This window comes from Parasteatoda tepidariorum, chromosome 5 (assembly GCF_982258835.1).
Source record: "Parasteatoda tepidariorum strain Cologne lab strain chromosome 5, Ptep-v5.0, whole genome shotgun sequence".
Taxonomy (NCBI): domain Eukaryota; kingdom Metazoa; phylum Arthropoda; class Arachnida; order Araneae; family Theridiidae; genus Parasteatoda; species Parasteatoda tepidariorum.
In genome coordinates, this window is record NC_141759.1 from 120,352,926 (window position 1) to 120,380,133 (window position 27,208).

Sequence of the window (27,208 nt, forward strand, 5' to 3'; positions counted from 1 at the left end):
CATGGTGTTCCAAATGTGTAACAAATTCTCCACTCACAGTCTTATTTTATTAAAAAATAAAAGTTTTTATCATGTTCTTTAAAAAATTATGGTGTTCTTTTAAAAAAATAAAAGAAGAAACATCATTTATGGAGCGAATTATCTTTTAAGCTTCTGTGATTTCAGAATTTTTTTAAAATTTATTTATTTTTAAATTTTGTTATTTTATCAATTTAAAACACTAGATGAAGCAAGCCAGTCAATTGGCGAATATTTCTTCATTGTGAACAGTAAAATCAGTAGTATTTCTTTCCTTTCCGATGAATAAGAAAATCATCTTGAGAATATAATTCTGTAAGAAAAAAAAATAATTGCCGATGTATTTTTTCATAATTTTTATTGTTTCAATTCTTTCTTTACTCTGCTTTTTAAATTTAAAATCTATAAATATGAAGGGGCCAAGTTTAACAGTTTTGTTTATACCTATCATTTCAATTAATGTTATTATAATACTTTTTTAAATTTATTGTTGTGTTATTGTCAGAGAAAATAGTAATTTTCCTTAAGTCATGAAAAGTTTTTGGAATTAATCATGGAAAGTCATGAATTTGAAAGTCTAAAATGTAGCAAAAACCCCATATATACCCTGTATACGCACACGCACATGGAAGGAGAGAGTCCCTCCCTTACTTCTACGATCACTGTATATCGAGAAAGGTTTCTTTGCTGATTTGGTTGGGTTTTTTTCCCATTATTTTTTATTTTGTGCAGTGTACTTTAATGGCAGTACTTTTTATTTAAATATAGTCCGGGTTTTATTACATTTAATCTTTCTCTTTTTTTATCTTTGTAAATGTTTTATTTAATACTTGTATACTTTTAAAATTTTACTATTAATAAACTGATAAATTTTAAGCTGTTTTTATTTTTACAAAAACTTGGATAAAGCTTAAATTATTTTTTTTTTAATTGTTAGGATTCGGCCATTAGTTAAGGAAAAGATGGTTTTAAGGTTTTTTTGTGTTATATCCATCATTGAACAGTATCGACCCAATTTTTTGGGTTTACGACTAATTTTCAACTCTGTAGCCTTGTAATTTTGAACTCCAGAAGACAAGGGAACTCCTAGATCAAGTTTTGGGAGAAATTTGTTCTTGTAGAGGACTTTCTGATGGAACTAACTCTCAGTTTTGTTACATGGAGAGGAAAACCTCTCACAGTTAGCCTCACGGGAAGGGGACTCTAACCTATGATTCGTCTACCTCTGAGGATATTTTAGGTCATCACTGTGGTCGAGGTGAGCCGGTTGCGGAATTCTAACCCGGTTAACCTCATTGGAAGGCGAATGCTCTTTCCCCTGAGCTATCACAGCTCGTTGGAAGATATTGAGTAGGATGTTAAATAGTTAAAAACTGAATACTGGGAGTTTAAAATCCAAAACTGTTATTAATGGAGGACCATCCTGAGGCAGGCTCGAGTTTTCAAGGTTCTGTTACAAAACTAATGAGATTAATACTGTAGTTATAAACCACGTTCATTTTGAAGCTCTGTTTGCAGTCACTGTAAAAATAAATATAAAGGTATAATAGTACCCCAAGTCATTCATTTCTTAAACAATTCTCTAGACATGTTTAATCACTGTAGTATACAATATTCCTGCATAATTTGTATAGATTTTATTTTTGAATTGAAATACCTGTGCTTAATGGTAATTTATAAATGATATTTAAATGTTGAAAAAGATTTTAAATTCATTTTATTTATTCTTCTTCCATACATTTTTTTTTATCTTTAAGCAATAAGTTTGGTCTGGCATGGTTTACTCCAACCTGTGAAGTTAACCTTTGTGGTCATGCAACTCTGGCATCTTCTGCCGTTTTATCCTTTGCTTTAAGTATGTTATTTCATTCATTTCTTTTTACATGAAATTTAAATAATTGCTTTCAAATTAGCAATAATTCTATTTTTATAAAAGAATATTTTTTATGATTTGTTTAATGATTTCTTTTTTATAATGTGGTATTTTAACTTCTTTATAACTTAATTTAAAACCGATATCAGTTATTAGCTATCAGCTGTGGATTGCTGAATGATTTTATATTGGTCCCCTTTTAAGACAAATTATCTTTTTTTTAAAAAAAGAATGAGTTGTTTAAAATATATTTGGCACCTTGGCGATTGTAGCGGGTGTGACAGATCACTAAACGGGTGTGACAGATCACTCCTTATATTTTTTTTAGAAAACTAAGGAGTTTAGGAAACTTTTTTGAGTGCTTGAAAAGTACTTAAGAAATGCTTGTTTTTTGTTCAAAAATTTGGATAAGCACCTTGATCTTATGTGTAGCGTTTCTGGAGTGTTGTCAATTGGATGTCTGAGTTCAGGAACTTAAAATTTCTATCTTAAAAGTACTTTTTTAATCCACTTTTATTTCTCAATTTGCATCATCCTTGATTTATTGTGACAAGTACATTATTATTAGGAACAAAAAGTTTTTTATCGTCTGCTATGCTTATTCTTTTGTTATCTATTAAAGAAACAAAAATTTATTTGCATTTATTTCTCAGAGGTGATATTATCATTTGCCTGATTTAAAATTACATTTGCTTTCTTTAAAATTCATCTTTTATAAAACAAATAAAAGCATAATATTGTTTATACATATGCATACTTTATTATTAGGAGGAGAATTGGAGAAGAGCATTATTTATTGTTAAGATTAGATATCTTTTTTATGAAGCAAATTGCAGCTTTCTCTTTTTACAAGTGGTACATTTTTGATTCCCCAATGTTTTGAGATTTTTTTTTCTCTTCGCAATCATTCATAATAAATAAATGATTTCTTTTTATTTATGAATTTTAAGATAAAGAATTATTTAAAATCCAAGTTGATCTCATCATACCTTGCTTTGTTAAATATTTATGTTGGCGCTTCTTTCAACAAACAATTCTGTTTGGTAATTTATTAGGGTTGTTTTTATTTAATTTGATTAATAAATTGATCTTTTATTTTATTATTTTCTTTTCTTTGCCATAATCATTAATTTTGTTTTGTATTAGTTAATTAGATGATTTTAATAAATCTTTCTTTTATTATAATTTGGTTTTATTTAGCTAATTATAATTTTGGCTTAATTTCAATTAACTTATATATTTTTATTTATTTATTTATTCTTTAGTTTAATATTTATCATTAAAATAAGATTTCTAATTTTTTTTAATTTCACAATTTTATTCTCTTAGGTAATTAATATTTTGCTATTTATCCATTTTGCTTTATGATTCTTCTTCTTCGTATTATTATTTTATAAATAGAATATCTTTACTTATTACATTTTTATTGTTTTTTCCTCCTTCTATTTTTAAGAAACTTTGTCTGTTGATTAAATATGCTTTAATTTCAATTAAATGCAGATTATTTGTTCAATATTTTTAGTAATTTAATGATTTTTATAATTTTTTTGGGTGACTTATTTAAAGAATTGTTCTTTTATTTTATAGATTCGTCCTTTATTATCTGCTTTCTTGCAGCTTTGTTTCTTATTTTAGGATGACATTTATTTTATTGCTAAGGATTTAAAGTATTAAGTTATTATCAGTTATTTATCCATTTATTTATTTATAAATCTATTTATCCATTACTGATTTTTATTTATTTTTTATTTTACTTATTTGATTTTATTTATTTTATACATTACACTATTAACTGAGAAACCTTAATCGGGAACCAAAATTATAATTATGATGATACAGCATTGAAGTTAATGTTTAAAGGGGAATGTCCTCCCATTTGTGTAGGCTTACCCTTTTTTTTATCCTCTTCTGAATTATTATAAATGTATACGTCTCCCATTTTTATCAAAGGAGGGGAAAAAACCTAGAAAAGGAATATATGCTAAAAAATCTCCTAAATTGAAAGAGAACTTTTTATATCTAAGAATGAACAACTTTACTAAAAATGTTTTTATTGTCTGAATAAATGTTATCAATGTTAGATATTAGAAATGTGTTTAGAATTTTGTTTTTTAAATAGTTATCTTTTTATTGTATAATTTGTAAAATCTTGCAAATTTTTTATTTTGAGGAAGTTGGCAATTATACCTTACAGCTGAACGTCTTTGTGGATAATTAGGACTCAGACAACCAATATTTAGAGTCAATCAATATTTAGAGTTTTAATTTGGTATTTGACTAGATAAATTTGACTGAAATTTAATAAAGTTTTGACATTCGTCAAAGCTTAATGTAGTGTGTCTACCACTACAAAAATACTATTCCAATTCACTTGTATACAAGACATGTTATCTCGATTCGATGGTGGGGTACCTTTTCGTAGTCGATAACTACTATCCCCACCTTTAAATTCAAAGAGTTTTTTTTTTTTGCAGATAATAGTTTATTTATTTTGCGATTTTTAGTTATTTATTTTATTCCTATAGATAACAAATCAGAAATTATGGAATTTGGAGCTCTTAGTGCCATTTTGAAAGCTAAAAGCCTAAATGATAACAAGATGCAAATTTATTTGATTGTCCATAATTTTACGCCAGTAAGTTACTTTTTCTAAACTTATGAGTTTACTGACTAGTTTTCATTTATTTTCATCTCATAGGTATCTACTTTTTCTCCATTATTAGAGGGTCTTCTTGATTTTAAGTGCCATTTTAGTGTGTGTCATGCGTATCTTTCTGTTTTTATCAAAATTGTGAAAATGTCTATAAAATCTAAAAACAATTTCTCACAGAAAGGACACATATAATAAATATTTTGTACATGTTTTATATATAAATGTGCATGCTTTAAATGAATGATATTAAATGTATTTGTTAAATTCCATGCCAACTGAAACCAGTAGTGAATTTTTAAAGTTTAAGCAATATCCTTGTATTCGGTATCATTTTAATAGAAATTTTTTGTAATTTATGAATTCAGAAATTATTTTTTGATGTTATGCATGATTATAGTAAAATTTAGCATAAATAGAAAGCATTCATGATTTTGATTTATTCTACCAAAAACAAACTGTTTATTTTAAAGAAGAATAAGTTATTAAAAATATTACTATTTTGCATATAGTTTGATTTATATTGTAAAATAAATTATTCCTGAGTCTAACTAAGTAGTGATTTCAAAAAATATTTTTCTTCTTTTTTTTTAAGTTAAAAATTATCTCAAATATGCATTTGTCTCCTTTGTTACAATTATTCTTTATTCATTACACAAAAACCTTTTAACTTAATATTTGGTCTTTACAAAAAAAGTCTATTAGTACAATCATGTTATGTTATATTTTTGAAGAAAAAAAATTAAAATTTTAAAGTTTCTTATATAATAGAGGGGATGTAACAGAGCAGACAAAACTAAATGTCCCCTCAGTTACACAAAATTAATAGGTTGACCGTTAAAAAGGAAATCTAGAAATGTGAACAAGTGCTAATGCATCCTGATTCAACTAGTTTAAATCAGTTCCTCCACTATTAGAGCACACTTTTTATGCAAAGCTGTATCATTTTTATTTGATAGTGTGTTTAGTTTATAGTTAAAAGTTTTTTAAGTGAGTAATCAATATGGGGGAAAGCAGCAACAGAAAGAATGAGAGAAATAGAGCTAGAATGTTAAAAAAAGACTAGGGTAGTTAATTTTGTTGCCCAAATAATTGAACAAAGAAAGAAATAAACAAAACACTTTTTTTTTAACATGGTGTGGTAAAATAAAAACTTTTAAGTATAACTACAAAGATGTAGCATGGGTTTCAATATAGCAGTGCTGCCAATTTCAACTTGAAATAACCGAAGAGTCACTTTTAACAGTGATATTCCCTTTTAACTTTTTGTCAGATTTGTTACATATAATGTCCTCTCTGTAACGATGCATTATTTGGAGTTAAAAAAATGTGTTTGAAATTTTAAAAGTCTTATAATAATTTATTTTACCTTGAAATGTGATAAATTAAAAAAAAATTACTGATATTGTTTAGGATGGTCTAAATCAAAGAATTTAGCATAAATAACAGTGCATGTCAAAAATGTGGGATATTATTTGTCCCCTCCGTTTCAAGTACTTTTAATTAACTTGCAATTTAATTATGAGGCTCTCTTATTATTTATGCCAATTAATTAAATATTGCACCCTAAAGTATCATATTCTAATAGAATTTTTGTTTTCAAAAATATTTAATGCATTTTTTAGAATAAAATACTTGTGTGATTTCCCCTCTGTTACGCTTGGAATTCAACATTTTATTAATTTGTAAAAATATATTAATTTTGTTAAATTTAAAATTACAATATGTTTTGTATTAATTTTCTATTTCTTAAAGTGGAAAGTTCCTATTTCATAAGGAAATTTTTATGTTTGAAAATCAAACATAAAAAGAGTTTTTTTTTTTTTTTAATTTTATTTTTAAAGTTTAAATAACTAGAAGAATTAAAATTTATTTCTATTATAGTTAATGTGGAAAATATTTTTCATATAAATATAAAAAACTGTGTAAAACTATTTTTTTTAATATCCGTATAAATGTCATCAATGGTTAATATTAAAAATGAGTTGTGAAAAAATTGTTTATGTATAGTTTTTTTCTTGTAAAATAATTTTTTATGTAACCAGGAGGCTTTGCTATCTATCCCCATGATTGCCAATTCATTTAAGTTAATTTTCAAAAAGATCGAAAATAACAAAAAGAAAAATATATAGTTATTATAATTTTATGCAATCGCATTTTACTAAATTTTTAATCCTAACAAAATGAAAGATTGTCTGGATTTGAAAGTAATCAAATTATACTTGAAAAAAGGAAACTTTGGAAAAATATGCTACGATAAGAAATAAAAATGAAATATTTTTTTACAATTTGATAGCAGTATGTAATGTTTATCTAATATGAAAGTTTAAATTTGAATTTTTTTTAATTAAAGCTTTTATGAAGAATTTAAAGAATAAAGAATTAATTATTAATTTCTTTAACTCTATATGAAGAATTCATTAATTTAAGAATTAATAATTTAAATATAAGTGTTAAGTTATTAAACTTGGCAAAATGTTCTTTTCGCTCTCTTCTCTTTTTTTACTTTCAACATCAACTGAAGTGTGAGCATATGAAATGAAGAGAGAGATAAAATTGTCTACAACATAAATAAACAGTTATTATTTAAGGCAAAAAGAATTTTAAAAAATTTCTTTGGAAAAGCAGTAATTTTTTGAACAAATTGCAATTTTGAAAAAAAATTCTGAACTCAAGTTCATAAATTGCCCCTTTCAACACGCAAAATTCAATTCTTTAGTTGCATACCTGAGGATTGCAAGGCAACGTATCTTTTACTTCAAGTATAACAGTTGCTGATTTTCAATCTAATTATCAAATGTAAAATTCCTTGTTTACTTGTACATTTTTTACACACCTCTGTAAATTCAAGTTTCTAAATTATGGAATTTGTGCAGAAAAACGAAATATAAGTTGAACCCCCAAATCAGCTGTGGCCAAGTCTCTAACGCATTTTTAATAAAAAGAATATCTTTTTATTTTGTAATATTAACATCTATAAATTGTTTTGTCTGCAGATTTATTTCACTCAAAAAAGATTTATTTCACTCAAAATTTTTAAAATCAAAACCATTTTTCAGTCGCTGAAATAATGTTATAATTTAAATGATAAGTTTTGCTTACATTTTCTATAAGACAAATAAAATCAGTTCATCTTAAAAGCAATTGATGAAATGCTAAAAATCGGAAATTGTGTTTTTGGCACTATATTGATTCGTAAGAATCAATCCTTAGAGCCGGGCATGTGATTCTTCTGTTAATTTGCGGAATTCTGCGAATCAATAATTTAAGCTCCGACAAAAAAAAAATTGTAGTTCTGCTAATCTTAAATTTACATTTCGTTACTTACACATACCTGCCAAGTCTCCTGTTTTTTTACTCTTGTATTTTACCACTATCTCCTGCTTAGCCCTATATTCTCAAATTTCTCCATATTTGTTGAAGAAATTTAAAAATAAAATTTTGGCGATAAAATATCTTCTAATGGCAAGAATACCTTTCTTATTCCTCAACAGATGGTCCTATTGCTAGTACCGCAGTATGTTGAGTGTTTATAGTTTAAGTAATTATAAATAATGGTTTTAAAAAAATCTTCTTTAGATTAAGATTTATATACATACTTTTTTTGCTTACATTACAAACTTCAACAACACAAGACTGAAAAAAAATATCCATAATAACTTTGTCTAGAATTAATGAACTAGTGAGTCAAGCACTAAAGTATAAAATTGATATTCTAAAAAGTAATTCCAAAATAGCAAATTTGAAAGTTTTTTTTCTCATTGTTTTTAAAACTTATATTTTAACGAGTAGCAATTTTGTTACAAATTCCGACTTGTAATTAAAGAATCATTTATTCAAGTGCATTTATTTGCCAGCAATTAGAATGAATAAATTTTTAATGGGATCACTAGAGCCCAGATTTTGATGACCTAAAAAATCTCAATTATTGCCCTTAAAAAGTGCGAAAAATGCCCTTAAAAATGCGAAAATTGCGCTAAAAATACCTAATGACAATACTTAAATAAAATAAAAATATTGAACTAAAACAATGTTTTACTCTTTAAAATTATTTTGTGTACGTTCATTAAAGTTTGAAAAATATGTTTTAGATCCTAAAATAACAAAAAAAAGGAAAATATTGACTCCAAAAGATTTTCATTTTGTATAGAAACTAAATGAATATAACAACTTCTATCTCATAATATTACTAAATATCAGAATTACATTGGATTATTAAATGTTTTTTGTTATTTTGAAATGTAAACGAGCGTCTCTTGTCTGAAAGTAAATTTTTATACCTGGAGAAGCTTCTTTCAACGTCTACTGATGTTATTGGTGCTTACTTGAAAAAGACGGTCTCACTTATTGACAATTCTACTTCAATTTGAAAAGTTGTTGCTTCACCTGTTAATATCCTAGAGATTTTCTTCATTGTTTGGAAGCCAGTGTAATAATAAATGATTAAAAAATAATAAAAATTGGAAAAAATTAACAAAAAATTTAAAAAATGCTTCAAAACGCAAAATATGCCAAAAAAATTAAAGGAAAATGCCCTATAAATCTAAAAAAATGCTCTAAAGGACAAAAAATGCAAATGTCATCGAAGTCCGGGCCTTAGATCATGGATAGATCAACATGGAAATTTCTAATTGCACATTCAATGCGTGCGATCCCATAACGAATCTGTGTTTCGATTTCTTTTTTTTTTTATTTTCTTCTTTTGCAATTAATGAAATTTATTTTCCCATAGTTTTTGAAATTCCGATATTATTACAGCTTACAAAATTTGAATCATGCTTTTGAGTAATCACTTTCTGAAACGCTTGAGTTGTGCGAATAGCATCATGAGTACTGTGATACTATTATATCCCTGCATTACTTCAATAATTTTATTGGCTATTAATACTAAAAAATTTCTAAATGTTTTTTTTAAAATCCCTACATTGTTTAAACATTGTTACGATATGCAAAATTCTATTTGTGTATTTATTAGTCACGTTTCGACCCGACGACACCATTGTTTTTTTTAATGACTTTCTTTCAGTTATTGCGACTGATATCCATGCGTTTTTTTTTAATTCATATTATTAATTTTACATACAATAGCATATAATTTTACTTACCGTATCATTTAGAAACGAGGAATTTGATTCACACATTTGAGTAATTACCTTAAACTGCTCTTGATTATCACTAAATCCAATTTTTTTTCTTCTTTTTTTGCAATTAAAGCTGTTGATTTTCAAATTTTTTTTTTAAAATCATGACATTATTATGGTATGGGAAATTCAAATTGCACATTTAAGTAATTCTATTGATAATTATGTAATTTTTCAACCTATTATTCGGCAGTTATCACTACTTATTATTGTATATTTTTTAAAATTTCCATATTTTAATACGTTATTAAACATATTGAAAATATCAAGAAAACGTCTGAATCTTGAAACATAAATTTAATTAACCCCTTTTTGTCGCTTTTGATTCATTGTAAATACACTTGGGCTAATCGTTATTCTTTTTTCAGTTATTCTTCTAAATTTCAATTCTTAAAACTGTTACTTGATCACCTAAGTTTAAAATATAACATTGAATCTAAAAAAAAGTAGTAATTGAAATATTTAAGGACATATTTTATGTGTTTTGCTTATGATATTTATTTATTATTTTATTTACTATATTTATTTAAACTTATATTCCAAATAAACTTGGTAGATTTCATTGATAATTATTTTTAAGTTTAATGACTTTGGTTAAATTTTTAAAAATAATTTTCAATTATTTTGTTAATTTTGATACTTATTTATTTTAATGAGAAAAAAATGCAAAATTTTCAATTACTGTACAGTAATTTTTTAAAACTTTGCATTACTGTAAATTTTACTTTGATTGGAATGTAAAACACATAGAAATGTTTACTCTGGCTACAAAAAAAGCGCTACCGTAAATTGTACCTCAATTCTATATATCCCATCGATTTACTATGATTTCTACTAAAACAGCAGGATATTTGGTTATACGTTTAAACTTTTTATATGGATGTTAACATCACTTTTTTAGTTTTAATTAAAAAATGGATTTAAAATTTATTTTTAATAAAAAGAGTTAATTTTAAATTTGAAAAGGAATATAAAATTACATACCTGCTAAGTTTCCTGTTTTTTAACAAAGACTCCTGTATTTTACGTCCATCTCCTGTTTAAATGTACATTCTAAATTCCTCCTTATTTGTTGAATAAATTAGAAAAAAATGTGGCAATAAAGCATCCGCTAATGGCAGAAATACCTCTCTTATTCCTCAACAGATGGTACTATTGCCAGTACTACAGTAAGTTGAGTGCTTATAGTTTAAGATATTATAATTAGTAATTTTAAAAAAAATCGACTTTATGGCTTAGAAAGTATAAAGAACAAAACGACCAAAGCTCTGCCTGATCATAATATAGAATATTCAACTAAGATATTTATTGCATGTCTGTCATTGAACTTCTTTCCTGAAATATGGAAAACTGCAAATATAATTCTATTTCCTTTACCAAACAAAGATCTCCGACCAGTTTTCAACCTATAAGTTTGCTTTGCACTCTTGGTAAGATACTGAAAAGAATAGCATACACAAGGGTCAAACCATTTCTCAGTTGTTTACTAGATGAACAGCATGGATTCAGGGCGAAACTGTATACAACAAAACAGTTGTTACGTTTAGTTGGTTATGTTGTCAGAGGATTGCACTTAATGCAGACTTCGGCTTTGTTGATGCTTGATATTAATAAAGCCTTTGATAGAGTTTGGCACAAAGAAATAATTTATAAATTAATTGAGCTTGAATTCCCAAAGGGAATAATAAAATTTGTTTAGAGTTATTTGGCACAAAGAAACTTTCAGATTAGAATGAAAAATGCATGTTCCCCGGTGAGGAGCATAAGTGCAGGCGTTCCACAAGGTAGCACACTCGAACCAATTTTATAAATCCTTTTTACACACGATTTCCCAATAGAACTTAACAACTTAACTGCGTTTTATGCAGATGACGCAGGTGTCATAGTAAGATCAAGTAACCCGAACATGGCTGTAGAAATAACTGCAGGATAAGATATACGAGAAATGGTGCTTAGATTGGAAGTTTGAAATAAATGCTCAAAAGTCCTAACTATTGGTAATCCAGAAGAACAGGAAACCAATTAGACAGCATGATGAACCAGTTCTCGTGAATCAAGTGATACCAAGAGTAACTAAAGCAACATACTTAGGTCTAGTCAGTAACAACGGACGGACTTGGTCGGTGAAAAACGTCAAAGATAAAGCCAATTCTGCAACTCAATAATGTACAATGGAAAACTGAGTTTAAAACTGAAGATATTACTTTTCACCTCCATGATTAGACCAGTCATGACCTCGCTAGCATGGTGTACCGTTTCAGAAAGTGAGCCTGGGAAACTCACAAGAAGGCAGAACAAGATTTTAAGAAAGATAACTGCCGCTCACTGGTATCAGAGAAATGTAGACATAGAGATTGACAGTTTTGATCACCACTTTAACAAACTAATTCGAAACTTTTTTAAGAAAGACTTCAAAGCCGCAAATTTCGACTCAATTTTTTAGTTCGAAAACTTAGCTGAAGATGCCTCCCTGAGGCCAGTAGCTCACTTTTTCAAAAGTGATTTAACACTGACAGTCTGAGTATAAATCAATGGCACGAATATAGTGAATAATTATTTTATGGCGATATCTCAAAATGGCCTTAATATATATATATATATATTAAACCATGTATCATATATATATTTAAAAAAGAATATAAAAAGAAAGACATGGACATGTAATTGTATGAAAGCGTTGACGCAAATCTACTTGATTTGTAACAAACTTGACTAGTAAACTTGCTTTAGTAAAAGTGAACTGTGAGAATGCTGAGAGAGAAAGTGAATTATACCTGAGATGTACAATTAAATTTTTGACAAACTTCTTAAGTATACTTCTTTTATTCTTTTTTATCTACTTATTGTGAAAATGTATAATTTTATGATATCACTCCAGCAATGTGCCCAGTATCAATTCTCTAGTTTCATTTTTAGGATGCAAGGACCTCAAGGTAATACCACAAGGATCCACCATCACAAGATGAAGGGGTAAAGGGCCACTCCTGCCTCAGGCACCCCGACCAACTGAATTTTCAAATTTTGGGTAATTTTTACTTAATTTACTAATGTTATAATTGTGCGAAAAGTAATTTATTGTTAAACAACAATAGTTTTTTATTTCTCGGATAATTCCATCTGTAAGGGATCCCCTCTAGGACTAGACAGCTTTTCCTAAAAAAATGTGATTTTTTTTTTTAAAGAAAAAAGAATGTTATAGCCTTTTTTATTCTGAGCAGTTAGACACAAAGATAATATCTAAATAACATTCAAAGTTACAGCAAAAATTTTGAAAACCATTCATGAAAGCAATAAATATATCAGACTAGTTTTCTAAATGGGAATCGTCTGCAAACTCACTTATTTTTTTCAAAAGTATTTAAAGTTATGTCTTTAAATCGGGTTTTCACAATTTGAGATTTTCAATTTTTGCGCACAAGATTTCTCGACTTCTACTAAATCAATTAAGTTCAAACTTGGTAATTAGATTCAGGATAGCATGGCGCTTTAAAAGAAAAAAAAAATTATTAAAAAAAAAAAAAATTCTTATTTTTCAATTTTTTGAGCTAGTATGGTTTTTGAAAGATATTTTACTCTCTATTAAAAGTCATTAGTAAGATTTTTAGGACTTTTATCGTATGCGCAATAAGCCACAGAATCTCTTTTATTTTTCCTTTAACTTTTAAGTCTAAGGAAAATTAAATTGTAAATGTTCTTTGTGATGTATCACAAAAGTGTTTGTATTTAAATAATACCTGCGCCTATGTTAAAGTCTTGAAATAAATTCCTGAGGACAATTTTAAATAATTAGTAGCAAGTTAAAAAAAAGTACTATCATGCATTTTTGATGAGATTAAAATCATCCTAGACACCCTCAAACAAATTTTTCTGTAGACTGATAATAATATAAGTACTCATTTGTCTAGATATAAAAGAACTTTTTTTAGGAACATAAGGATAACCCAAATTAAAACACAAAGTAAATTATTATAATAGGTTATAAGAGTTTAAAATTCTATTTAAAACTAAAATAAATAATATAAAAATAGTAATTTTATATAAAAAAAAAAAAAATTATTTCAAATTGCAGAGGTGAATTGACATGTTAAAAGGTAAAAACTCAGGAACAAAACAAGAAAGTAAAATGTCATTTCCTCAGGAGTGCTCTTGCTTTCCAATATCGCTCGGTAGACGACGTCCCGCGGAGGGCCCTGCAGCGCTGAATGTGGCCGCCATCCAAAACAGCTTGGCTCAGGCACAGAGAACAATAGGGATCAGGTGCCAGCCCTAAATATATTTTTATTGTACTCCTTTTTTATATTTTTATTGTACTTGTTTTACAGTGTTAAATTTATCATTCTCGTTTTTACTATTATGTATTTCTTTCATTTTCATGTTATTTGTTTCTGCATGCTTCGAACACTTAATTTTGAAACATTTAATTATTCTACAGTTGTTTTTGAACTCTTTCGAAATTAATTGATATTTAAAAAGCCACGCTTTTTTTTAATACAACATGTTTTCGTTTTTTAGGATTGTTTTGCATACTACTACGATAGATAAGGGCCAGTTTGGATGATTCAAATACGGTTAATGGAAGGTAGAACTGCCGGACTTATTTGGATGCTTATCTGTGAAACAATTTCGGATATTTGAAGATTTTTCTGTAAGTTAAGGATATTTGTTTCTTATTTTTTTTTAGAAAACTGCTGATTATTTATTACCTGCAAATATTACCAACAATTATTTTTCAACAAAAAGTGGTTTCAAGGATAAATACTATATTCCAAAAAAGTTTACAAATATAGATGATCCCGCAGTGGACTGATCGTTAAGACACGGTTCCCGACAGATCACCGAAGTCAAGCATCACTGGCTACGGTCAGTGTGCGGATGGGTGACCACTTGGATCAGTCTGCGTAGGGACCTAGGGTGTGCGGTATTGGTCCTCGTTAAACTGTTCTACCGTAAAGTGCTCGACTTCGCATGCAGGTCGTCGGGCTACCGAATCGGGGGTGTCATCCCCTCTGCAGAGGATTAAAATTGTGATGGCATGTCTTCGGATCATCCTCAGGGGTGTTTCCCAGACCGTCGCCAATAGCCCATCGTGCAGCTCTAGTGCGACGTAAATTAACTATAACCACAAATATAGATGTGGTCTTTTTTTATATTTTCGCTGATTTTTTCTATTGAGAAAGTGAGCAATAAATTTTAATTTAATATTTTGAAGTAGTGTAAGCGTGGAATTTCTAATTTTTTTTTCAAGACAACGTGGTTCCGAAAAATATTAAACATCTTTAAATATTAATTATGTGACAGCAATATAATAATGTTCCATGTGATTTTAATGTCACAAAGGCAGCAAATAAGATAAAATATTTTAATTTAATGCTTTTTAAATATATCCTCCTCTGAAGTGTTTGGCTCCCAGTTTTTAAAATAAAAGTAGTTAAAATAAAATCGTTCAGAAACCATTAAAACATTACTAAAGTTAATAATATCATATATGAACAATTAATACGAAGTGCATCCAGAAAGTAACTTTTCCAAATTTTTTTAAAAAATGGAACTCACACTTTCAGGAACATATTTATTGGCAACACGTACAGCAATGTTTAAGTTATTTTTCAACATAGCCACCACCAGAATCGAGACACTTGTCGTATCGTGGGATCAACTTTTGTATCCCTCTGTCGCCTGTAATTGGAACCAGCGGGTAACACACGCTAACCGTTACTGTGACTTGCCATTCAAAACAAGAGTCATGGAATGCAGGTGTTACGCTCCTCCATAACAATGCCACATACAGCACAGCAGCTGTTTTGACGGAATATGGCTGGGAGTTGTTTGATCATCCACCCTACAGCCCTGATATTGATACACAAGCAATTTTCACGTTTTCTTGCAACTCAAGAAATTCCTGTCCTCCGGCGAGCGTTTTGGCAACGACGAAGAGCTGAAAACGTCTGTCACACGCTGGTTCCATTCACGGCCGGCAGAGTTCTACGACGGAGGGATACAAAAGTTGATCCCACGATACGATAAGTGTCTCAATTCTGGTGGTGGCTATGTTGAAAAATAGCTTAAACATTGCTGTACGTGTTGCCAATAAATATGTTCCTGAAAGTATGAGTTCTTTTTTTTTTTTAATATAAATAGGAAAACTTACTATCTGGATGCTCCTTGTACAATATAAACTTATTCACTGCAATTTTTTATAGGATTAAAATATTTGAGTCTGCTATTAACCATTAAGATTTAACTCTCTTCATTTACAAATGAAATGAAACTAGTTATAAATTTCTAATTTTGATTATTCATTTAAATAAAAAATTAATTAAGCATTTCTAAATTTATTGATTAAAATGCTTGATTTCTTTATAAATGTCTTCATAATAAATGTCCAACATCTTTACAAATAACTTAAAAATCCTAAAACGGAAATATTTCTATTGATATGAGGTCGTTCAAATAAAGCCTGTTTTTTCAGTTTTACTTTCGCTCCACAAGAATAAGCAAATCACATCCTTTGCTTGTCTAAGAAAGTAACAAAGTACTTCCTTGCTCTAATTTTAACTTTTTATGAAGTAATCAAATTTTAGAATTTCATTTTAATAAATAATATAACTCTCCAAAAAAAATAGTATAGTACATATTTCAATTAATTTTATAAAATTTTGAGAAGAATATTTTTAGGGAATTTTGCTGTTTTTTTTAAATGGCTAAAATTCTAGAACTCTAAAACACATAAAAACAATTTTTGTCCAAATTTATTTTCTCTTTCTCCAAAATTTTATTTAAAATTTAAATTGTTTCAAGCGTAATTTTTTCCAAATTAATTTTTTTTTCTTTTGAAAAAAAACAACTTGAAATTATTATGTGACTTAAATGACATACGTAAGAAATGCTCGCATCCTGCCATTCCTCCATTGTCAGCAAATTTAAAAACCTCATGTTCATTATGTCCTTAAGTAATGTTTGAATGGCCCCTATTATCGTGTTGCAAAGATATTTATGTAATTTTAATCAATATGTTTTTTTTTCAGCTTTCGAAATCTTTAGGAAACATAAATATAACCAAGAAACATTAAAGGTAAGTCATATAAACACTCAAAAGATTTAATAATCTTCATGTTAATCAGCATTTATACACTACTGGCCATTAAAATTGCTACACCAGGAAGGATTGCAAATAACAGAATGATATTTATTGGACACATACATTATAGTTGGAAGAAAGAGTGATTACATTTTCAGGATATTTGGATTTATAGATCCTGAGGAATCAGTACTCAGAGCAGCCTCCACTGGCAACAGCAGTTACTCTCCTGGGCATCGAGTCGAACAGAGCATGGACGGATACAGCATTCAATGCAGCTTCAACATTATGCCACAATTCACCGTAGTGACTGCCAGGTGTTTGGGAACCATTGACCAGACGTTTTGAATTGGTGAGAGATCAAAAGATCGTGCTGGCCAGGGCAACAGGCTCAATGTCAAGGAAGGTCAGGACAGTGTGGGCCAGTCGTGCATTGTCCTGTTGAAAAGTAGTGTTATGGAGGTCTCGAAGATAAGGCAGAGCAATTGTCCCTAACACATCAGAAATGTAACGGCTGCTGTTCAAAGTGATGTGAACAAGAGGTGTTCGAGACGTGTATCCGATGGCACCCCATACCATTACTCCAGGTGATGGACCAGTATGACGATGTCGAATACAAGCTGCCTATAGGCATTCTCCACAATGTCGCCAAACACGGATGCGGCCATCACGATGCGGTATACAGAACCTGGATTCATCTTAAAAGACGACGTCATGCCATTCCTGAGTTCAGGTTCGTCGTTGATCACACCATTGGACGCGCTCCTGCCTGTGATGCACCGTCAAGGGTAGCCATGATCTCTATGCCGACAGTCCATGCTGCTGCAAACGTCGTCGAATTGTTCGTGCAGACACTTGACGTCTTTCAAATGACTCCATTTGTTGACTCAGGACTCGTGCCGTAGCTGTACGATCCCTTAAGGCCGTGTGGATATCATGTCTGTCTTCTCGGCTGTTAGTGATGGGGGGGGGGGGCATTGAGATCTTGCACGGCGTTCCATACGACCGTCATGAACCAATCGATTCCATATTCTGCTAACAGTCATGAGAAACAAAAACTTTACCAAAAACAGCTCTCAAATTCAATTTATGTATGAAAAACTTACTGTCATATATTTTTTTATACACATTGTAGGTGTCGCTACCACCGCCTGCTTTTTGCATGAATGCATACCATAACGTGCTTTATCCGTCCTGCAAATATCAAGTTCGTGGTGTGTCGCCTTCCTGTTGTAGCAATTTTAATGGCCAGTAGTGTACAAATTTTCAGGAAAATTCACTTTGGGAGAAGCTTATTGAAGCAATATTATTATATTGCTCCAAGCCATGCGAAAATGTATTTTAAAAGTTTAAAATAAGGCTTTGAATTTCGTAGTAGATATTTTAGTATGTTACTAATTAGCTTTGTGTGCAAATTAAATGATCTTCAAACGAATAGGTTATAAAAATATGACAATTACTTAAATGAATTTAAATTGAGCCTTTCAAATATTCTTTTTTTCACATAATATCTGAATTAAGTAAAAATACCCTTGCCAACAGCAGCAGGAAGGAAAAAAACTGATTACAAGTTTCCACCTACGCTAACGTAAGAAACTGTTTGGATTTGGCTTATTTACTGCAGCAATTTAACTAAACTCAATACCTCGACAGCCCATAGCAGGCCAAGGCCTACTGTGCCCATCTCAGTTTTCTTGACATTGGGCTCTGGGGTGCAGGAGCAGATTTTCCTGTTAGGTGGTCAACCGAAAGCGAAACCCCAGTGTTTAGTACCCAAGCATGCTTTGTACTCTTTTATCAACCCACTGAAGGGATGAAAGGCTGGCAAGAAGGTAAAACGCGTATACTTTAAAAAGTTAAAGTATAAGGTTAAGTGAAACGTGAAGCATAACGTAAAATATAGGTATGCAGTAGATCGTTAAACCTGTTGTTACGTATTAAGTAAACAGTAAGATATAATGTAAAGTTAAATATAAAGTAAAACGTGAACTATAAAGTAAAGCCTAAAATGCTATATAAAAAGCAAAGTATTGTATAGAATAATATAAACGTAACATATAAAGTAAAATGTAAATTATGAAGTTTGAGAAGAAAAAGTAAAGCAAAGTGTAAAATAAGAAGTGAAGCATCAAGTATAAAACGATTAAGCGCAAAATAAAAAATATTACTACGTAAAGCAGAAAGCACAGAATAAAGCTTAAAGTCAGAAGTATAGTGCGAAGTATGAAGTAGTTAAGTGAATACAATATAGCAGAATAAGGAAGTATAAGGTAAATGCGTCAAGTAAACTAAACATAAAGTAAGGTTTGAAGTAATGTAGAGTAAAACATAAAATAAAAATATAGCTTATAATGTTTACATGCTTTTTTTACGTTTCTGTTTACTAATAAAGCGTAAAATAAAAAGATTGTAATCTAAAGCGTAAAGCAAATCTAATGCGTAATATAGATTAAAAAGTAAGGCAAATGGTTAAATCTAAAAGTAAAGTATAAAAGAGTAAAGTCTTGTAAACTTAATGCATAAAATAAATGGATTAAGAAAAGTTAACTCTTAAAAATAACCCTGAAGAATGATAAATGAAATGAAAATATACTCGTGTAAGTAACGCATAAAGAAAGGTAAAAACTGGTTACTCATAACAAAGTTAACGCGTAAAGAAAAACTATTGCGTAAAAGAAACTCGTAAAAATACGGACCGCGTAAAAGTGAAAATAGAAGAAAAGTAGTAAAACATAAAGAAAGGCAACAGGGAAATAACGCGTAAAAGTAACATACGAGGTGTGATCAAAAAGTATCCGACTTTTATTCATAAAATAAACGTTTATTATAATAAAATTATTTAATACAAATCCCCTTCAAAGTAGTCCCCTTGGGCTGCCACACACTTCTCCCAACGCTTCTGCCACTGTTGAAAGCATCGCAGGAAGTCCTCCTTCGGTATGGCTCTCAGATGGTCTGTCGCATTCTGCATAATGTCTTCTCTGGTCTGAAATCTGGTCCCTTTTAGTGGCATTTTCAGCTTTGGGAAAAGCCAAAAATCGCAGGGAGTCATGTCAGGAGAGTAGGGAGGTTGACGAACCACTGGTGTGCTGTGTTTTGTCAAGAAGTTCTGAATTAAATGGGAAGAATGTGCGGGAGCGTTATCATGATGGAGCTTCCAACTGCCTGTTGCCCACAGATCCGGGCGCTTGCGCCTCACTGCGTCACGAAGGCGACGCAGAACCTCTTGGTAGTACTCCAAGGTGATTGCAGTACCGTGTGGTGCGTACTCGTGATGTACTAAGCCACTGGAGTCAAAAAAGGCAGTTAGCATGACCTTGACATTGCTGCGAACTTGCCTTGCTTTTTTGGGCCTCGGGGATGAAGGATGCTTCCACTGTGTTGACTGGCGCTTGGTTTCTGGGTCATATCCATAAACCCATGACTCGTCACCTGTAATCACTGTGTTCATAAAGTCGGGATCACCGTTCACAGTTTCCTGCATGTCTTGTGCGATCTCCAGACGAAGGTTTTTTTGCTCAAATGTTAGCAGCTTTGGTACAAACTTTGCTGACACTCTCCTGAGGCCCAAGTCGTCAGTCAAAATTGATTGAATGGAACCAAAACTAATACTCACCTCGTCTACAAGCTCTCTGATCGTGATTCGGCGGTTCTGCATCACCAGGTTCCTCACTTGATCAATGATGACATCATTTTTCGATGTTGAGGGCCTCCCTGAGCGTGGTTCACTTTCAACTGATAAGCGGCCATCTTTGAAGCGGTTGTACCACTCCTTTATCTGTGTGGTGCCCATCGCTTCATTTCCAAAGACTTGTTTAATCTTGCGAATTGTTTCCACTTGCGAATCACCAAGATTAAAACAAAATTTTATGCAATAACGCTGTTCGACTTTTTCTGACATTTTAAAAAAAATAAAATCCGACGACACTCACTTGCACCTGTTCAATCATGAATGGCCTGACGCCGACTGACTTGTATTGGAGCTGTAGAAAAAAATGAGCATGCGCACTAGGCATGCTCACAACCACACATCGAGCCCCGCCCCCATAGCTGCGTTTGTTTGACCAATAAAAATTAAGGTCGGATACTGTTTGATCATACCTCGTATATATTGAACTAGCGTGTAAAATATAATAGCACGAAAATTTTTCAAGTAAAACAAAAAGTAACTCGTGAGAAAAATAAATGACTGCATTATAAAAGTGACTAACTAATAATAACTCGTAATTTGCAAAAATGCGTAAATTGAGTTCGTATGCTGCACAAATATTATGCATGAGAAAGATATTTCGAAAATATAATGTCGTGTAGAAGAAATTGTAACACAAAAAAACATGTAAAATTAATGTAAAAGAATCGTTAACACTTAAAATATTATAATGCACAAGTATAAATATAACGCATAAAAAAACGCGTAAGAATAGTTAAGTATAAAAGAGGCAAATAAAGCATTAAGAGAAATCAAATATAATGTTAGTTAACGCTTAAAATTAATGCACTTGAAAAAACGCACAAAAAAGTGTGACGCTTAAAAAAATAAAAAAGTGAAGTAAAAAAAATCAAAGTTTAAAAGTGAAGCTTAAGAAAAAGTAAAACATAGAAAGAATTAAAGTGTAAAATAAAAAAATGAGGAAATGTAATGCATAAAAGGAAATGTAAAGAATAAGGAAAGCAAAACGTGATCATTTAATTTTATGCGCTACTTTGTGCCTTCAAAGTAATGCACAAGAACTAATAGTAAACGGGTAAAATTGATGCAAAATTAAAAGCCCTTTAAAGAAATGCTTAAAAATAGTAACGCGTATACAAATGTGTACAAATTAAGTCTATAACTCGTAAATGGGACGCATGAAATGTAAAGTGTAAAAGTAGCGCTTACGGAAAGAAAAAGAAAGTGATTGAAAGACTAAAAGCGTAAAGTAATGATGGAATAATTAATGTAAAGCCATAAACTAATAAGAAAAGTAAACTGAAAAGTAACATATAATTTACAATAAGGCTTAAAATGAGCTTGTAGGCATCGTGAATGTAACACATAAAATTAATATAACGCGAAATTAATTAAAGCGCTTAAAAGAAAAAGTAACCTCTAAGAAAAACCGATTAAAAGTAATGCTTAAAAAAGTAATCGCATGAAACATGATAAATCGCGAAAGCATAAATATCGCATAAGAAATGAAAACGTGTAAAAGTAAAGCGTAAGAAAAGTAAAAACACTACGTAAAAGAATAATAAACTGGTTAAAGTAATACATGAAAAGTGACGCATAAGAAAAGGACTCGTAACATAACAGTAAAGCCAAAGAATAGCAAAGTGTAAAATATAATTAAAATAAAGCAAAAAGAAAAGTAATACTTACGAAAAGTAAACGCGTGAAAGTTATAACTGCACATAAAAGAATGAAAGTAAAGAATAAGACATAAACGTTTGAAAGTGATGCCTAAAAATAACGCTTAAATAAAGTGTGTGAAATAAAAAGAAAAGCGTAAAGTAAAGTATGAAAGAAAGTAAAAGGAAAGCGTGAAGTGTAAAATAAAGCGAAATATATAGATTAAAGTATAAAACAAGCATAGCAAAATATAAAATAGAAAGTGCGTTAATTTTTAATAGGGTGTAGAGAAAAATGGAATACAGCTTAAACATAATAAAGAAGTAACGCGTAAAATTTAATAACACGCAACTATAAGGCTTAATTTAACTTGTAAGAGTAACGCACATTAATAGTGAAGTATAAATAATAAAGTAATAAGTGTCATAATTTAAAAGATTATGAAAACGTGCAAAAGTAAATGTAACGTATAAGAAAAAGCGTGTAAAATATCGAAATTTTACGCATAAAGTATAATAACGAATAAAATATAAAAGTAATACGTGAGAAAAATAGACGCAGGAAAGAATAGAATACACCTAATGCATAAAGAAAGGTAGAATATTAATTATAGTGTAAAATGTGTGAAAATTAAAGCATAATTAATAAAAAGAGATGATGTATAAAAATAATCGCTTGAAAGTTTCGCTTTAAAAAAAAAGTAATGCGTAAAAAAAAACGCGTTCCAAAAATTAAAGTTTAGAGCGAAGAATGAAATAGAGCAATGCGTAAAAGTGCTTCATAACAAAATTAACTTTTTAAGGTAACGGTATAAGAGAAGCTATACGTAAAACATGATAATGAGTAAAAAATAACGCATAAAAAAGTAAATGCAAGAAAGGGACAAATAAAAAATCGCATTAAAAAAAGTAAGGAATAAATTAAAGCATAAAGCAAAGAAACGAGAAGAAATAGGGGTAACTCATAAAAAATAAAACGCATGAAAAAAATGCATAAAACATGCAAAAATAAAGCGTATAACGCTTAAAAGTAAAACATTAAAATAGTTAAGCGTAAAAGTAACGCTTAAGATAGAAAAAGTAATGCATTAAAAGAGTAAAATGGAATAAGAAAAATTAACGAGTAAAAAGAAATCCCATAAGAATGATAAAAGAAATAAAAATATTCTCGGATAAGTAACGCGTAAAGAAAGGTAAACAATAGTTATGCATAACAAAGTTGACGCGTAAAGAAAAACTATTGCGCAAAAGGAACGCATAAGTGAAGTGTCGAATAAGAAAGGTAAAACATAAAGAAAAGCAACAGGAAAATAACGTGTAAAAGTAGCACTTACATAGTTACGTATTGCTTTTCTTATAGAGTGCAAAATATAATGGAGCGAAAAGAAGTTACAAGTAAGACAAAAGTTACGCGTGAGAAAAATAAGTGACCGCATTATAAAAGTAACGCATAATGAAAAGTATCTCGTAATTGACAATAATGCGTAAATTGAGCTCGTATGCCGCGTAATCATAATACACGAGAAAGATATTGCGTAAAATATAATATTGTGCAGATGAAATTGTAATACAAGAAAACATGTAAAAGTAACGCACAAGAAGCATTAACACGTAATATATAATAACGCACAAATATAAAATTAACGCATAAGAAAAGTAAACGCGTAAGAATAGTAAAGTATAAAGGATGTAAATAAAACATTAGGAAAAATAACTAACGCGAAAATTTAAAACTTATGCATATGAAAAATGAAAGCTGCCCATTAAAGAGTAACTGCACAAACGTTAATAAAGGAAAGTACGGTACAAAATGTAAAATAAAATATTAGTAAATAAAAACACAAAAAAAAGTAACGCGTGAGAAAATTAAAAGCGTAAAGGAATAAATACAGAAAAATATAGTAAAATAAAGTTAATTAAAGAGTGTGAATTAATGTATGAAGAAATTTAACTCGTAAAAGTAACGTGTAAAGGAAATAAACACGTAAATGTTAAACATATGATAACTAAAGTAAAAGTTATAAAACTAAGTAATATGTGTGTAATTTAAAACATAAAAAAAAAAGTAACACGCGAAAATAGATTTTGAAGAAACGCAAAAATTTTGATCTTTTATCCAACATCTTTTTATTTTACTGAATAATGCAAGTAGAAATCGCAAAATTTGTCAGATTAAATTACGTATACATATTATTATTCAGGCATATAGCCCCAGAGTTTTGTTCAATTTTTTTAAAAATACAGATTTGGTTAACAATGTTAAATAATCAAATATTTATAATGATGATTTCAGGTGACATACGTTTACTAACTATTTTAAGCAAATGCTGTAACCTATTTTGAAGGATGGACATTTGTTTCATGATTCATATCTTTCATGTTGTGGCATAGTGGTCCCTTTTTTTTTTAAAAAAAAAAAACGTGGCCTTTAAAAAAATGGAAAATTTTAAACAATTAAAAAAAGTCTATTGTTTATAAATTTAGGCAATTTCTTTTTAGTTTTTTCTCAAAATATAACAGATGTTACAAGGTTCATAAGAAATAAAATAATTATAAGAGTACTGTAAACAATTTATAATAATTCCAAAAATTAATAATAAAAGATCCGTTTTCGACGAATATAGTAGAGACTGGCAGACAATTTTTTAATCGCAAATTGTTAAATTTAGTCCCCCTTACGACTAGAAGCGACCGTCAATTTTGCCCTATACAGTTCAGAATTGGTAAAATTAAACTGGAAACTTTAAAATGTTTTGTTCTAAACAAAGTAATGCGGAAATTAAAAGTAGTATTTTTTATTTTGTGATAAAATTTAAAGTTTGCCCTTTTTTAATGTAGTCTCGTATACGTATGATCTTCTAAAAAATGTATTCCTTATTTTTTTGTGCGTGTGTGTGTCTTTTATTTTTCGTAAAGTTCATATTAATTTTTCTGACGCACTCGTTAATAAAGTTCAGATTTTTTTCAATTAAAATAGAGGGAAAAAATTAGACGATGGCCCTTGACCACATGTTATGACGAGGTAGAAATAATAGTGCACTTTTTATTGCAGGATCTAGAGGCAGATAGATTAGAGATCGTTACCAATGAGTTGCAAAACTGTTTGTTAGACATTTTACTGTTCTATGTGTACACCATCCTCGTCATAATAGTTTCGTCTGCGTTGTTCCTGTTTATGATAGATCAACATGATATGGATGAAATTCAAGAGTCATGTCACCCACGTGATCTGAGTAAGGACTGAATAACTGATGAAATAAGCAAGATCATCTTCCATGTACATTAAAGACAAAACTGTAAAGGCTGACAAATGTTATCTTTCTTTAACAAAAAGTTATTATTTTACAGGTTATCCTCGCGAATGTAATTAAAATGCATTGTGTGTGTGTGTTTCTTCCTTTATCCCAAACACATAAATTATGGTGTTATAGCATATGACCACAAATATTGAAACTAAAATTTTAGATTTATATTTTTAAATTGGTTAATAGTGACGAAAGGACTCCTTTTTTAACTTATAGTTTTTATGAGAAGATCTAAAAGCTTAGTTTTTTAGAGGTTTCAAGGTATAATTTTATTTCCTCTAATCACTAATTAATGAGGACTCCAATGTGCAGTGAGAACAAGAATGACGATTTAAAACTTAATATAAATTTATTTAAACGTAACAAGTAACAAGTTAGTGCGACTGCTCGCTGAGGGGATACTCACTGGAATGATGTAAAAACCTTAATCCCGGCCTCTCAGGGTAGGCTGAAGAGGCACAATTTGGGGGCTTGATCTAAAAATAGATCTTCCAGAAGGGAATCGCTACAGAGTATCCCCCCAGTGACTTTGTCACGATACAAGAAATTTGCATATCTACAATTTATATGCTATATATAACATGTTTTAAGTTTTATGACATTTTGATTATGGAAATACATGTATAAATATATACAAATGAAATATAAAAGAATAAGATAAATGCATAAATGTTTTCATAAAAATTCTTGAAAAAATTATATATATGTACAATAGGAAGATTTTTAAATGGCATATTCATCAGTTAGATGTTTGGGAAACCGTACATGCCGACCAGATCTGGTGAGAGTAGGTTGTTGCTCTTGTTTTTCTGACAACGGAGTAATCCTTAATGGAGTGGAATTTTGTTGAATTACATTTGAAATTTGGAATGCAGGTTTAAGCCTGTCTATAGAAACTGTTGTCTTTTTTCCATTCAATTCAATTACAAATGTTTTATCAGATCTTTCTATCACCAGATGAGGTCCGGTGTATGGTGGTGTTAAAGGTGGTTTGACAGAATCAATTCTTAAGTAAACATGCAAACAAGTTTGTAAGGACTGATGAATATAAAGTGATTGTTTGCCATGATACTGAGGTGAAATAGGACTTAAACTATTCATTGTGTGTTTAAGTTGTGCAACATAATTTTCTGTTGGTGATGACAAATCATTTGCACAATTAAAAATGTCAGATGGCAAGCGAAGAGTAGTGCCGTACACCAGTTCAGCTGACTATGCATTAATATCAGCTTTAACAGCTGAACGTATGCCCAGTAGGACGACAGGTAATATTTCTGTCCACCTAGGAGTATTATGGGCCATGATAGCACTTTTTAAATGCCTATGGAATCGCTCTATTATGCCATTTGACATTGGATGATAGCTTGTACTATGAATCCTATGTGCACCTATCATATCTGTAAGTTCGCGAAATAAATTTGATTCAAAATTCCGACCCTGATCAGTTGTGATTGTTAATGGGCAGCCAAACCGAGTTATCCACCCATTAACTAATGCTTGACATGTTGTTTTCGCCGTCATATCCTTAGTTGGTATGACTTCGGGCCATCTAGTAAAACGATCGGTTATGGTCATGCAATATTGAAAATTATCAGAAATTGGGAGTGGACCTATAAAATCGAGATGAATATAGGCAAATCGAGCATCTGGAAGGGCAAAAGTACCTATTGGAGATTTAGTGTGTTTGTGAATTTTAGCACGTTGACAATTTTGGCAAGATTTTACTGAGTTTTTTATAAATTTATTCATATTAGGCCAAACAAATCTTTTTGAAATCATTTTAGTTGTTACAGAAATGCCAGGATGAGAAAGGTT

The 27,208-nt window shown here is 29.9% G+C and overlaps 1 long non-coding RNA gene across 1 annotated transcript; it reads left to right on the plus strand.

Moving 5' to 3' along the window:
* The first annotated feature begins 1,755 nt into the window (after positions 1-1,755).
* Positions 1,756-25,474, plus strand: LOC107450769 (uncharacterized). Its single transcript, XR_001584994.4, has 4 exons — positions 1,756-1,873; positions 4,417-4,526; positions 12,599-12,707; positions 25,141-25,474. It is a non-coding gene; the product is annotated as an uncharacterized LOC107450769 (long non-coding RNA).
* The last annotated feature ends 1,734 nt before the right edge of the window (positions 25,475-27,208 follow it).